We start from the raw sequence: 15,242 nt of genomic DNA on the forward strand, positions 1-15,242 counted from the left end.
TGAAATATGTTATCTTTCTTGAAAGTATCTCTAAAAAAGAAGTCTCTAAAAATGCTACTCCTTATAGTACAAACTGAAAATATCCTGAATATCTTTCAACAGCAGAACAGGTAAAGTTTTGTATATTCATGCACTATTTTTGTATATAATGCACTACTCTATAGCAGTGATAATTAAGAAATTAAACCACACGCAACATCATGGGTTAAATTGACCAAATATAATATTAAGTGAACAGTCAGACACAAAAGTATATGTTCTCCATGATTTCAGTTAGAAAAATTTTGAAAAAAAAAAAGAAAGAAAGAAAATCTAAATTATGCTGTTAGGAGTGAGGGTCAAAGGAGCCTTAGAGGCGCTTCTGGTGAGCTGGTATTATTTTATTTATTGATACCAGCACTGGTCACACATGTTTCCTAGTGTTATTAAAAAAAAAAAAATCATCCAGTTGTGTCCTTAAAATTTGTGCTTGTGTTTCAATAAAAGTTACATCATGAGTATTATTTATTTATTTATTTATTTTAAAAAAAGATTTTATTTATTTATTTGACAGAGAGATCACAAGTAGGCAGAGAGGCAGGCAGAGAGCCGGGGGAGGGGGGGGAAGCAGGCACCCTACTGAGCAGAGAGCCTGATGTGGGACTCCATCCCAGGACTCTGGGATCATGACCTGAGCTGAAGGCAGAGGCTTAACCCACTGAGCCACCCAGGTTCCCCCATCATGAGTATTATTATCTATATGAGTATTCTCTATAAGCTCAGAGGCTTAACCCACTGAGCCACCCAGGTTCCCCCATCATGAGTATTACTATCTATATGAGTATTCTCTATTATTATCTATATGAGTATTCTCATATATTATCTATATGAAATATATATATTTCCTATATATAGATATAGGAGATAATGAGTATTATCTCCTATAATCTTTGAAAATATGGTATTTATTTTCATAAAAGCACATAGTATTAGTGGACCAAATATACTGAATTAGTAATGAAATGTTGGGCATTGTTTCAAATTTGTTACTGTAATAACTGCAGTATATCCCTGTACCTACTTCAGTGTGGATCTCTCTGGTTATTTCCTTCTCATAAAATCCTAGAAGTGGAAATATTTAACAGTTAGGAACAATTTTTCAGAAATTGCTGGTATGGTACTTTATACTAGGTAGAAATAACAAATTGCCCACTAGAGAGTTGATGCTTACTGAAGATTAATCTCTAGGTTATCTTCCCTACAACAATATAAAACTGAAGGAGTTGGGATAAATATGGAGTTGCCCCATGCTGTACTCAAGAAGTTCTGAAAGATATTTATTTCTTTTAAAGTATATTGCCTTTGGCATGAGATTTTTCCATCAAGGGTTTATTCGAGGCAACAGTGCATGAAAATTTCCACATTGTAATCTTCTAAGCAGTGTTTTATAAACAGTATTATAATAGGTTTCTGTTTAAGGCAAAGGAAAATGCCTATTTTGTCCAAGCTCCAATCATTTTTTATATCTTACTTTTCATTTGTTAACCATCCCCTGCAGGTAGCTGACTATTTTCCCGTTCTTCTTCCTTGTCAAATATATTCCCATTTCCATGATTTGATTAATTTTGTTCCCTAAATCTAGATTTTCCATTTTCTACCAAACCATAACTGACCCATACTTTGAAAATTAGTTCAAGGCCTGTCATATTCACAAGCATTATTCTAATCTAGTCAAATTTGAGTCTTCTCTTTGCTGGATATCCAGAGCATTTGAACAGAAACCGCTGCTGTGTCATTTTGGAAGCAATGGCTTACCAGGTGCTATTTTAAATTTCTACATTCAAATCAGTATTGTACATAGGTTTTGTCTTCTTTGCTAGAATGAATGTGTTTTGTAGGTTACAATTGTCTTATTTACTCATAAATTCTAAAACCCCATCAAGATTATGGCGTATCACAGCTACTAAGTGACTTTTTTGAAATAATTAATGAATTATCAAATGTTTATCTTCCCACATCAGCTACTTACTGGGATATTTTAGAGTAAAATAACAAAGAAAATTTTAGCTTTGGTCAAAATTGGCTATGTAATTACAAAATTCAGTTTTCTTTATATATATAAGAGATATATATATATCTTTATATATATATATATATCTTTATATATAAGAGATACAGTCCATACAGTAAATTTTTCAAGTTTAAACTAACCAGTATGGCAGCCATTATTCACAGATGGCCACTGAGTACTCGAATTGTGGATAGTCCTAGTGGAGACGTTTTGTAAGAGCAAAAGGCACATCAGGTTTTGAAGATTTGGGGGGGAAATATAAGATTTTATTAATAATATCTATATTGATTACATATTGAAATGGCAATATCTTGGATATATTGTGATAAAATATATTATTAAAATTAGTTTTGCCTTTTGTATGTGTTTTTGACTTTTTAATGTGTCTTCTAGAAAATATAAAATTAAATCTGTGATTTACATTGTATTTCTATTGAACATCATTCCAACAAGTTCTTTTAGGGTATAATCTATTATTGAAATATAGAGAAATGTTAGAAAATGTGTAAATAGATTTGTCCCCATAGTCAAGAAGAAATTGGAAGGATCAGATGGAAAAGTAAAGCTTGCTGAAGTGCATTATAATGAATTAGAGTTAAGTCATGAAAATGTATGTCATGCCAAAGTTTATGGAAACTTAGACGTTAAACTTCTGAAAACATTCTGAATATTTATGTTTGTTCTTTCTGAAGTATTTGACATATATATTCCATGTTTTCCCTTTTCTAAAAATTTCAGATGGTTCTACAAGAAATATTATGACAGACATCTACTTACATAACAGAAATCAACAAGATTTTTTAATCTTTATTTTATCAAGAATAAAAACTGAAGAAGTAAATATCAAAAGCTTCCAGATTAGTTTCTTTCTTTTAAATTATATCAACCCACTTTTGTGCATCCATTAATTTCTTATACAAATATTTACTATTCCATTGGATTATGAGGATTAACACCATTATTTGAATTATCTTTTCTTCATGCTACTTGCATACTTCATACTTCAATTTTCTAAGTGTATAGAAAGAAAGAATGATTTTTATAATAGATAACAGAAAACTGTGTGCGTGTGTGTGTATATTTGTGTGTATGTGTGTGCACGTGTAAAGAGCCCTCATTCTTGGACATAGACATATCTACTTGGTGCCACCACCCCTAATCTTCCCTTTTAGTGCTAATTCACAAAATTTCGGTTATCACTCTTCTCACTAAGTTCACCAATGGCTTTTAAATTGCCAATTTCAAAATAATTTTCTCAGTCTCTTTGGGTATTTATCACAGTGGAGCCCTTATTTGAAATTCTCTCCTCCTTCAGTTTTCATACTTTCTACCTCTCTTACTGTTTCTTCTTAAATTTTATGAAATCAAATGGTTACCTCTATATTGACAGTTTTCAAATCAATGCTGTTAGGCATCCTTCTTTCCCCAGATGCAGATTGACGTATACAATTATTTGCTCAGGTGATACTGAACATGTATCTGAATTTCGAACTCATCTTTTTGCTGATAATACTTCCCCATCCAATTAATCAAATCAAATGCCTGCAAGCAATTGTATATTTCACTCTCTTTCTACTTTATCAGTTCAATTCCTAGATCCTGTCACCTGTTAATTCTAGCTCTTAAATATTTTAAATGTCTATTTTCTACTCTCTGTTCATTTCCACCCTTGCCCTAGTGAAGCCCTCATTACCTTCCTCTTAGAGTATTGTCATAACTTGCTTATCAAATATATCATTCTGCCTCCAATATAACTTGTATTCTTTTCCAGTGTTCATGGTTAACAACATGAAAATCCAATCCTGTGTTTCCCACATTAAATTTCTTCAATGCTTCTCCACCATCCAGAGCAGAATTTCTCAGGTGGTAGAGACCATCACCAACAGAATCATTAATCAGACAGACTGGAGATGAGCCAGAAATTTTCAGTTTTATAAATTTCCCAGATAATGACATAACACATAATTCAGTTTAAGAAACATTCCCATAGCAGGAAAGCTACCAGTCCACTTGCAAGGCATTTGTTGCCCTTCATTATCTGATTAATACTTTTTTTTTTTTTCTAATTTCTTTCCTTATCCATCCCGGCACTGTTGAACAGATATGTAACCCTCTCAAGGAATCATTTTCTCTTACAAACTCCTTCCTTTGCACAAAATGATCGTTCAGCTTGAAATTTCTTTCCATGTTTATTTCCTGGCAGTTTTTATTGAACCTTTAAGTCCACTTATCTGGCACTGGGGAGTTACTTTGAATCTTTATGTCCCGAGTACCTAGACAGCATCAAGCATCTACCCCAGTGTCTAGCGCAAAAACTGCCGAAATTCACCATCCCTACACCCTGTAATGCTCTTGAGTTGTTTCTTTACTTTCTTATTCATGTTAATTATTGGAGTCCTTTCTTCCTTTTTTTCACAAAAGTTGCCTCCTGCAGGTAAGGATTTTGTTCTGTGACATATTCCTTTTACCAGAGAGAGTGCATGACATATGAAATTTTGTTGACTGACTGCCTCAATTAATATTTAATGTTAGAAATAAATAAATAATAACTCCGCAAATTCCATGATGTATGAAAACCACAAACTTGGGAGAAAAAACACTGGTAATCTGGAGGAAAGTTTCTAGGCCGAGGTGTCTTACTAATAAGCAGAGTGAGCAAATCTCTTCAGGCCTCTAGCTCTGAGGTTTCTAAACAGGAAAACAAGGGGTTCTGGAATGTTTGAATGGCTCTTGGCTTCAGCTGGATTTTACCATAATGTGAGGCCTAAAATTCACTGACCCAATCTGGGTGTAAAGCCCTAGGATCAAAGGTTCTGAAGGCCTCCCACGTGGTTTCAGAGAACAGACTGAGCTTCCCTGTACCAGGTGAGGATATTACGGACCCTTGGTGTTCTCTGTCCTCTGTGACCTTCTGAATTTTCATGTGTAGAGAATGTTTTTAAGCTTTTTATGCATATGAGGAACAGCTAAGTGATTTTCACATGACATTATTGCCACTAAAATTATTATTATTATTATTTTTATTATTTTGCTTTTAACTGAAGTCTGATTTGAAACTAGCAAAATATCACATTATTTACTCACGGGAAGCAAAGCAAAAGCACAGAGGTGAACAAATGCATTTTGTGTTGTTTTCTCCAACCATGCATTTCTCTAGACTTTTCTGTGCTGAGAAGAGTGTATTCCTGGACACCTTTTTGGATCTCTGTCCTTCTGCCTGCCTTTGGGCTGATGAGTTCCACTGAGATGACATTTATGACATGTCCAGGGAGAAGGAGATAAACGGACCCTGACTCATTCTGAGACCAAGAAGGCTGGTTGCTATTTACCTTTAACCTTTGTTTTGTGCCTCCTTGATAAGAGGGGGAAAGGGAGAGACAACAAAAAACTAGTCAAAGGAAGCTAAGTCTGAGTCAGCATTGTCATATTCCATCAGTGAGGTGGCCCAGAGAAGAGCCTGAACCACTTTGAGTATGTAGAGAGGAGTTGATCAAAACAAGAGGCATTATATTTAGTCAATCGAAAGAAAAGGTGATACTCCTTTACCATTATTCAAGGGTTTCTACTATTTGACCTCAGCCTTCTTTTCCAAACTATTTATTTTTTCCTTGCATTCTGATTCTAGGCAAATCAAGAATACTTTTCAGTCCCTGTACAGGCTACATTATTTTGTTCTCCTCATGCTATGCTCACCATCTGGAATCCCCATTTTTTCCAAAGACACAGGCTCAGATCTTAGCTTTATTTCAAAGTCACCTTCAAATACCTTCATCCATGCACCTGACACTTCCCATCCCTACTCCAAATGGCTGATGCCATCTCTCTGCTGGTTACTATTTAATCTTGTCATCTCCCACTTGGTATGATAGCTATATTTGTACATATGTTATGTCTCTAACTGCACCATAAATTCTGTTAAGGTAGATACTCAGCCTGATTCATGTGTGTGCTGACTTTAACTCTAGTTAGGCACTCAATAAAATTTAGTGATACATCAAAGATGAAAACAAAGTTATTTACAAATACTTGTTGTTCCCTGACAAGAAGGAAAATATTGGCACTTGAGAGTCTATAAGAAGTACTAGAAACCCTTACATTGCCTAAAGAATAAATTGCTGACAACACACACACATCCACACATAGATAAAATAGTAATATTTTTTAAATTTTATTTTTTTTAGTGTTCTAAAACTCGTTGTTTATACACCACACCAAGTGCTCCATGCAATAACTGCCCTCCATAATACCTATCACCAGGCTCACCCAACCCCTCACCAACCCCCCAAAGACTTTCCATTTGTTTCTCAGAGTCCACAGTCTCTCATGGTTTTTCTCTCCCTCCAGTTTCCCCCAACTCACTTCTTCTCTCCATCTCCCAATGTCTTCTGTGTTATTCCTTATGCTCCACAAGTAAGTGAAACCATGTGATAATTGACTCTCTCTGCTTGACTTATTTCACTTAGCATAATCTCCTTCAGTCCCTTCCATGTTGGTACAAAAGCTGGGTATCCATCTGTTTCAATGGAGGCATAATACTCCATTGTATATATGGACCATATCTTCTTTATCCATTCGTCCATTAAAGGGCATCTTGGTTCTTTCCACAGTTTGGCAACTGTGGCCATTACTGCTATGAACATGGGGGTAGGGTGGCCCTTATTTTCACTACATCTGTATCTTTGGGGTAAATACCCAGTAGTGGAATAAGGTGGCCCTTATTTTCACTACATCTGTATCTTTGGGGTAAATACCCAGTAGTGGAATTGCAGGGTGATATGGTAGCTCCGTGTTTAATTTCTTAAGAAATCTCCACACTGTCTTCCAAAGTGGCTATACCAACTTGCATTCCCACCAACAGTGTAAGAGGGTTCCCCCTTCTCCACATGCTGTCCAACACTTGTTGTTTACTGTCTTGTTAATTTTGGCCATTCTAGCTGGTGTAAGGTGGTATCTCAATGTGGTTTTGATTTGAATCTCCCTGATGGCTAATGATGATGAACATTTTTCCATGTGTCTGTTAGCTATTTGTATGTCTTCCAATACTCTCATCTCCTTCCAAATAAAATATTCCAAATAAGTGTATAATTAAGTTAGATAATAATAGCAAATCCACAAATGTTTCTTCCTGTTCAGTCTTACCACAATGAAGCTTAATGAAAATTGTTACATTTTCAAATTGTAATTTTTCTGCTCATACATGCCTTTTTGCTTCTCAAGGATAGAAATTGGAGACAACTCGTTTCCTTAGTTGTATAATGGCCAATAACCAGTCCTTACTTCAGGATTTAGAAATTTAACAACATGCAAAAAATTAAGAGCTATTAATCAACAATTTTTAAACATTGACTTCACTGTCTATGGCTGGGAATAATAATAAGAACAGCATCCCATGAGTTAGTTTTAAAATTATATACATTCTCATGACATGTTCTTTTGGAACATGGAAAAGCAGCTGATCTTCATTTCTACCCAGAATTATTTGTCACACCTTATATTCAGAAAAGCAAATATTTGAGTCTACAATTAAATTATGGTAGATTGTATCCCCCAATGGCTATAACCATTCTTTCTCCTGTATACTCCATTTTTGACAGTGTCATCTCAGAGCTCCCCCTATCAAAAGCTAGAGTTTATTTCTTTGTAACCTGAATCTGGACTGAACTTGGGACTTGTGTTTGGCCACAAGAATATGACAAATGCAACAATGGCCCATTTCTGAACCCAGTTTTAAGAATGAAGAGAATTAGGGGCGCCTGGGTGGCCCAGTCGATTGAGCCTCTGACTCTTGGTTTCAGCTCAGGTCATGGTCTTGGTGGGGTTCAGTCCAGTGTCAGGAACATCCTGCTTAGCATGGAGTCAGCTTGAGTTTCTCGCTCCTCTGGCGTTTCTCTCTCCACACCCCTCAGTTTCAAATAAATAAATAAATATTTAGAAAAAGAATGAAGGGAATTGTACTTCAAGATCTGTGCATCCTGCAAGTATTCTTATATGTGCCATGATAGTTGCCACAGGTTGGAAAAGAAAAAAACCATAGCATTAAACATTGCCTGAACCAAGAACATGTAGAAAGTGCACATGCACTTACTGAGTTAAATTACTATCAAAGCTTCTTGCATAGTAAGTTTGAGTCATCCTCTTGGCTTTCTCTGGCATTATATTATAAATTTTATAATAAATATCCATGGAATGATAGAGTTGAACTTAGAAAAATTAGGTATATTCTGGCAACTTCTATTTATGGGATTTTATGGATTTCAGATACAAATTAATAATCTCAGCTATGTATTAGAAAAATGCTTATGTCCCTATTATTAAAAATAAAAATGTCCCTATTCTGTCTTTCCTTAGCACATAGCCAGAAATTGCCAGTTCTTAGTATAAATTTAATTGGCCTGTCTACTTCAGAAATCTGTCAAGTTCCTTGAAAGCAGAGACTTTATCTTACTCAGATTGTATCTCTGGCACCAAATGAAAATGTGAATTCCAAATACAGGAACAATGTATTTGCATACAAATACATCCTATATTCTAGTCCTCTGGGTATCTAGGAATAAGCACTGGTTTTTCAGCATCCATTGTTGTTGAGTTTAAAATGTCCCCAAGTAATTGAGTCAGGGAAGAAATAATTTAGCCATATTTGAATTACTGGATGTCCATCCCATGAACAATGCTTTAAACTCCTACGCAGTTCTCAGGACCCTAAAATCAAACACTTATGTAGAGACAAGCTCTTTAGTGAGGAAGTCCAGGAGAGTAAGAAAATAAAGAAAAGCATTCTTACTGCCTCCTCACAGAAATCAGCACAGACCTTCCTTTCCCTTTGTTCGTTATTTCTCCCATTCCAATGCTAGTCAGAAACGTAGATAAAATGCAGTTCATGAGTATACAAAGGGATTCTAGTACTCATTAATAAGTATCAAACCTCCACTTTATTTTGTTTTATATTTTTAAAATATTTATTTATTTGAGAGAGAGAGAGAGAGAATGAGCAAATGTGGGAGGGGCAGAGGGAGAGACTGTCAGGTAGACTCTGCTCAGCCAGGAGCCCTATGTGGGGCTCCACAGCACAACACTGAGATCATGACCTGACCTGAAATCAAGAGTTGGATACTTGACTGACTGAGCTACCCAGGCTCCTGTCGACTTTATTTTACTAAAGTTGTTAAGGAAATAATATATCTGATGTACCTGACCTCTGTTAGGAGTTAGAAAGTTTCCACTAGAAACAATCAAGTCTGTGTTGCTAACACATTTCCCTCATTATTGCTGCCAGTAGCAGGATAGAGGGATTTGTAATCTGTCTCTCTAGTTCTGGGTGAGCCTGGTTTGCAGCATCACTTGGTAATATTGTTAAAATGATACCAGCTTCTTCTGGGGACCGGAGACCACAGTAGAGAAAACACTCAAATGATACCTTTAAACCCTCAAGGAAGGGGCCAACAGAAAACTTCATTTTTGGATGTGGTCCCTGACACGGAGCTTCTGACCACACAGCCTGCAGCAGCCAGTACTGAATTTGCTTCTGAATGAATGATTCCCTCTGCATCCTGATGGTCCTGTGTCTACTTTCTTTGTTCTTTTCTTTTTTATTTATTTTTTTAAATTTTATTTTCTTTTTTCTGTGTTCCAAGATTCATTGTTGATGCTCAACACCCAGTGCTCTGTGCAATTCGTGCCCACCTTAATACCCACCACCAGGCTCACCATCCATCCCCTCCCCTCCAAAACCCTCAGTTTGTTTCTCAGAGTCCACAGTCTCTCATGGTTCGTCTCCCCCTCCGATTTCCCCCACCTGACTTTTCCTTTCCTTCTCCTAATGTTCTTTGTCCTTTTCTTGATTTACCCCACCTTCACCCCCTCTTCAGGCCACTTAGCTTGCTCTTATGCTCTTTATAGTGGAATATTTGAATTTTTCATGTGGATCACAGGAAAAAATATAAATATGTATTCTTATTTTTATATCAAGACATATCCCAAAATGTACCTTAAAATGGATAAGATACCATAGACTAAAAATCCACTTGGGGATAATAAAACATTTAGTATGAAGTTTAGGGTGAAAACATAATGTCTCCACCCACCCAACTGTTGTAATAAAATATATATAAATTTTGTTCTGTGATTTTATTTGAATATAATACCAGCAGAAGTTCTTGTTATAAATAAATTTCATTAATTTTTAGGGTCTTTTTAGCTCTCTCTCTGTAGTTATTATGAAAAAACAATATTTTGCAGCAGAAATATAGTACTGATTGAAAGACTTTATGTAAATGTTTTCATAGTGAAGAGATGTGATTTAAAAAATAGAGACTTTAGGGGCACCTGGGTGGCTCAGTGAGTTAAAGCCTCTGCCTTCGGCTCGGGTCATGATCCCGGTGTCCTGGGATAGAGCCCTGCATCGGGCTCTCTGCTCAGCGGAGACCCTGCTTACCTCTCTCCCTCTGCCTGCCTCTCTGCCTACTTGTGATATGCCTGTCAAATAGATAAATAAAATCTTTTTTAAAAAATAGAGACCTTAGAATTTTTGCAATATAATTTGTCTTTTTCCAAGCAATTAAGATTTCATAGATCTTCCGTGGGACTTGCTTACTCCATACTCATCCATATGTAAAAATAAAATTAATTATATATACTACTTATTTTGTTCTTTCAATTTGTTTTATAATTCTATATACAATGAGGAAACATAGACAGGGCATAAGTTGTGCTTCTAATTTCTACAATGTTCTCATCTCAAATCAATAACTGAATTCCTTCCCCAATGAACTTCCTCCAAATTAAAAGTAGAAAAAGCAGAATGACCTTTATTTTCCCTATAATCGCATATTTCCCACACCAGTCTACTTAGATCTGTCATGTTTCTCTGACTACAGTATATTTAAGAACAGATTCCTCCTTTTAATTTTTAAACTGCCTTCTGCATTTAAAGAAATGAAGGGGGGAAATAACTCAATAGACCACAAACTTTTCCTGTACAGGAAACAGTATACACATTTAATGTAAAATGGAATAAAACACATGGCAAACTCACCAATGCAGGCATATAATAGTCACAAAACCAAGCTCTTGTTTTAACAGTCATATATCAATCATCTAATAGTGATCCATTAAGCAAAAAATGCTCATATTTTATTTATGTAAAAGTTTTCCAAGTAACTTCATTCTACAATTTTATAACTGCAATTTTTGAGATAATATGTATTTATTGGATACAACTACAAATTGACATCTTCTATTTTTACTTTTAAATCAGACACATTTTAATTTTAATCACATTAATTAGTATCTTATTTTCAAATGAATGATATTACTTTTTAAAGGAGCATTATTTGAAATAAACGGCTATCTGTAAAATAATTTTTAAACTTTTGATTTTTCATTCACTAAAATGAATTAATTAGAAAAAATGATTTTTGACTCAAAGACATTTATGGAAAAGATGAGCTTACTTGATGATAATACTTTTAAGAATCAGTCATACAAAATCACAAATTGACTTTCTTAATAAATTTTAATTTTCTTATCTTTGGATAGTCTTTGTCAAATAGCTTTCCAAAAGGAAGAATGGTAAAGGCTTTGTGAACTTGAATCTAATTTCAAAGAACCAATAATTTTAACATAGCCAGTAACTCAACGGCGGGAAGCAAGGCTTATATCAATACTTCTTTCCTTTTTTGGTGATATGTTGCTGTAGAAACATTCAGGAAATTCCTGGACCCAAACAACATACCAAATGAGACAAAAATAAAAGTGTTCTCCCTGGTACTCCTCAGCTTTTAAAAAGGATTAATGGCAATCTAAATGTGCTGATTTTATTGCCATATAAAACAACAGGCAGATTACATCAGCCGAGGCTTAGTGGAAAGAAACATCAAGGCTGAGATTTTGAAGATGTTGATATAAGAAAACAAAGTAGAACTGTAAGTTCATAATGGAAACAATCTGGGGGGAAAGTACCCCTAAGTGTTACGAGATGGGTCTCACACCATGTGACTTGGAAGATAGCTGCAAGAATGTGGGCAACCCACTCTTTCTCTATTAAGGCAAGTTCTTTGAGTAATGACCAACAACGTGATTTTAGAAGTGACAGAAAGAAGCCTCTATTGCCCAAAGTTTCTCAATCTGCTAGTTAGAGCCAGAATAGATTTTAGATTTTGTCATGTATTTTATTACCATCTTTGAAAATATTGAAAAGAAATATAACACTTTAAATTTGGCTAAAAGATCCAAACACCATTTCCCCACATTATTTCTATCTCATGTATCATTTTACTAGCTATATATATTAACTCCAAACATAATGTATCTGTGAACACATTTATTTATTCCACCAACGTTTATCTTGTGCCTAAATGTCCCATGTAGGGAATTTAAATCATGAGTAAAATAGGGAGAAATCCTTTTGTGAAAAAGGTTATGATTTAGTGAAGAATATAGATATTAAAGAAATGATAGCACATTTTATTAGTTGCTACTCAGCTATTTACCAGTTGTGAATATTAATGTGTCATTATCAATTCACATTTCTCTTCAATCCTTTTAAGTAATCATATTTGTTTTCTGCCTATCTTCCATTAAGGTAAATGAAATGTAGTGCAACCATGCTTCCCCCCCAACTATGTATTCATCGTTTCTAATAATAAGGACACAGAGTCCCATTAGGAATAACAGGCATCGGTTGAAGATGGAGTCATGAAAACTTGCTCCCTATTAGAATGTCAATATGGCAGATAAATGGAGACATCACAAGGTCCTAAAAACAGAACTCACCAGTGGATGTCTGAGAACAAGTTGTGTCATGTGAAGGCACGGATTTGTGGAATGCAGAGGGAAATGGGGAATGAATTTTATCTTCTTTATAATAATTTTGAATGCCCACCCCTGTACCCTGAAAGGACCCATTCACATTCTCTAAGGGTACCTTGCAAACTGAGTTATCTTAAGGGAAATTGCAAATAGTCCTTCCATTTCTTCTGATACGTCTTCCTGGAGAGAATGAGAGTATGTAGAGGAATCTAACATATGAGTGATGAGAACCTCTAATGGACTGCACCCCTTCACTTCTCATTTAATCTTCTCATTTAATCTCTACAATGATGGTATAGGTTGGATATACCTGTCCCCACTTTATGGATGATCAAAATTAAGCTGAGAGATGAAGAAAATTGTTCAAGATAATAAGGAGTAAAAATTTAAACCTAGATGTCTTTTATTCCACTGCTCCTAACAACTAAAATGCCTTCAGTAAATACTTGAAAATTACCTGTGGTAATGAGTATATTTTTTCTTCTGTAATAAGACTGGACTTGTTTGTGTTTCCAGTCAGTAGATTTTAGAATTGTGTTGTAACTTATCAAACTATTACCAAAATCTAATTGCAAAAATTTATTACCCCAATTTCTTTTATAGGTGTTTGTTTTGACATCTAGATTCATTTAAGGTGAAAAGGAAGTTATGCAAATCTGCAATGTAGAAGTCATCACTAGAAAAGGTCAGATTTTCATTATGCCAGTTATGGGACCCAATTCAGCAAGTCATAGGTAATAATCCTAGCTTATGTGCTTTAGAAGGCAAAGCATTTTAACCTAAATTAGCATATTTTAAAAATACTTACTGATATACCTAGAGAGTATGCTGATAAGATTTAACACAAAGAACTTCATGTTTTTTCTACCAACTTTTGCTTATTGAAAATGAGCATACAATCAAGCAAAGAAGGCAATCTCTATGCTATAGAGATAAAGAAATTCTCTCTATGACAAAGAGTTCAATACATCTCATTATAGGATCTTAACTTTTTTTTAAGACTTTGGTTTTGTCCTAACATATATTAAGACTACAGCAATCAAAACACTGTGCTGCAGGTACTATAATAGGCAGCTCAGTGGGATGGAAAATAAAGTCCCTAATGATGGAGAAGGAATATAGATTTAAAATAAAATTATTTTACATAAAAGCTAAAGAATCAATTTCCAATAAATTATGTTAGAACAGTTGTCTAGGCATTAAAGAAAAAAAGTTAGATTTGCATAGTATACATCAAATAAATTACAGATATATTAAATATGAAAAGGCTAAAAAATGAAATTATAGAACTGCCAAAGATAACATGACTGATGATCTGTTATCTTCAGGTATAAGTTTTGTAAGTATTTCCCAAAAGGGATAGATACCAAGATGAGCTAGGACAGACCTCAGAGGCTGGTGTGGATTCAGTTCAAGCTAGGAGTGTGTTAATGCAGCCCTGCATTGTCTCTCTTAGTTCCTCATGGAGATGTGTTTGCTGTCAGGGGGTCATGCTTCTGGCCCAGAGTGTGACATGCACCGGGTCAAATGGGCAGGATCCCCCACTTCTCTCCCCATGACCTTTGATGTGAATGGCTGGGAGCCAGGGCCCAGCAGAGCTCAAGGTTATACTTGATTACCTATTGCCTTGTTCACCCTTATCTACACACCCACATTTATTCCTGTGCTTTGGCCTCCTACAAAGGAAATATTGACATACTGATACATTTTCAAAACTTCCATATATCAAAATATCCATTAACAATCACATTTGGAAGTTTTGTGTTTTTTTGTTTTTTTTTTAGATTTTATTTATTTAGAGAGAGAGGGTACACACATGAATGAGGGCAGGGGAGGAGCAAAAGGAAAGGGAGAAAGAGGATCTCAAGAAGACTCTGCTGAGCAAGGAGCCCGACACAGGGTTCACTTACACTTTCTCCTCTTGCCTTCCTGCGGTATCTTTCTTATAAAGGACAGAGTCTGGCTCAAATTAATACAGTCATAATCTTTGTATCCTCTTTGTGAATCTCATTTTCCAGGAGAAAAACAATATCATCCTCTCTATATAAATATTCATTAGATAATGAATATTGTCCTTAAGGATGGAAGTCAGCTTTTTGGTCCCTTGATCTTTTCATTCTCATATTCTTGAAAACCAAAGTTTTAAGATAAGAATTTTTCTAGTGCTTTTTACTAAGTTTTTCTTAAAGGCACATTTTTTAACCATAAAAAACTAATTTTAATGAAGAAGTTTTCTCAAGAAGTCTTCCCATTGTTCTCATTCTCTGAAAAAAAAAAAGTTTAGATACATATGGACATGTAAACTAGAAAAAGTGATTTTCTAAAACATAAACACACTCAATGCTTTCGTGAAATCTTATTTGTACAGTTGAAATCTCTGGGTGGT

The sequence above is a fragment of the Neovison vison genome, chromosome 8, assembly GCF_020171115.1.
Source record: "Neovison vison isolate M4711 chromosome 8, ASM_NN_V1, whole genome shotgun sequence".
Taxonomy (NCBI): Eukaryota; Metazoa; Chordata; class Mammalia; order Carnivora; family Mustelidae; genus Neogale; species Neogale vison.